The sequence below is a fragment of the Triticum dicoccoides genome, chromosome 5B (genome assembly GCF_002162155.2).
Source record: "Triticum dicoccoides isolate Atlit2015 ecotype Zavitan chromosome 5B, WEW_v2.0, whole genome shotgun sequence".
Classification (NCBI taxonomy): Eukaryota; Viridiplantae; Streptophyta; class Magnoliopsida; order Poales; family Poaceae; genus Triticum; species Triticum dicoccoides.
In genome coordinates this window covers 538,193,940-538,195,358 of record NC_041389.1, presented here as the reverse complement: position 1 = coordinate 538,195,358, position 1,419 = coordinate 538,193,940, and positions in this window count along the sequence as shown.

The window sequence follows — 1,419 nt, the reverse complement described above, 5'->3', positions numbered from 1 at the left end:
CGCGATCAGAGCACGCGTAGCAATGCGGCCCCAACCTTCGCCCTCGCATGATTGCAAGAGCAACCCTCCGCGTACATCATTACGCCTTGGAGATACCATGGGCGCAGGGGAAGGGGCACGATCACAATGGACCCAGAGTGCGGCTCGACCACACAAGGGGCTCGCAAGGGTGCCCCCTCTTTTTTATTCTCATTTTCCTTCTTTGTGTACACAGGACTCCGTTAACCAGAGGCCCTGTCCGGCAGTGAACCTGCCGAACTCATGATGCAACAGTCAGGGAAGAAAGAAGGCTGCGACGAACACTCAAGTGGTCTCAATTACGAGCATTAAATTCAATTATATACACCAAGTCCGCAGCTCACCCCTGGAGGGGGACATGTTTAATTAGTCCAAATCCCTTGCTTACCGCGCATTCATAGCAGACCTTCTTTTATAAATAATGCAGCACCTTTTTGACTGCAATTACATTACCTTTTATATATATGTTCATTACATGACATCTTGCACCCGTATATTTTGGTACGACCTAATACATCAGGGGATTATGTTCCCCACATTATGGTGTGATAAGTCCGAACACTTTCATAAGTGCGGCACCCCAAACTTATAGCATTATATGAATCGGCTCTGAATCATGTCTTGGGTCAATAGTTGGGTTTGCCCGGCTCCCACGTTTTGGTGCCTTACGTTCCGTTCTGTCGGCTAAGGTGGCACTGGGAGAACCACTGCGATTGCGCCCCGGTTGAGCCGGGCGAGCGCCTTAGTGGAGAAAGCTAAAACTGACCGGCATGATAAGGCGAGAGACTGGTCGCTGTTCGAGAGGTTTTTTCGAGTCCTTAAAGACTCACGCCACTTCGAGCGAAGTTCCGGACCATGTCCGACGAAGGCGTGGATAGCGCCCCGGATTCGGCCTTCCGAATACCAGGGGCTTCGCCGAAATTTAAAATTATAGAATTCTATGGCTAAGTGAGAGTGTTCAAGCATTATAAGTCCGGTCACCTTGTTCGTCGTGTTGAGCGCCTCCCTAGATGGACCCAAAAATGGGAACAAGAGTGCTCAAGTTTATCCCGAACACCCCAGCACTCGTGGCTCGGGGGCTGAAGCCAACGACTTGCCATCTCTCAGATTTTATAAACGGCCGCACAGAAGGTAATATTTTAAATTAAAACAAGCGTTGCTCAAGGCGCATATGAACGAAGTTTTCAGCGCACAGGATAATACATGGCGAGTTTACTCAAAGATTACATTTCTGGGGCACTCATCCGCAATATCGCGGGCTCCCTTCAGGACAGTTTTATAATACATTTCGGGCGTGCGATACTCCTTGCCCGGTGGCGGTGGGTCCGTGAGAAGCTTCTCCGCATCCAACCTGCCCCAATGCACCTTTGTGCGGGCAAGGGCCCGACGAGCACCTTCAAT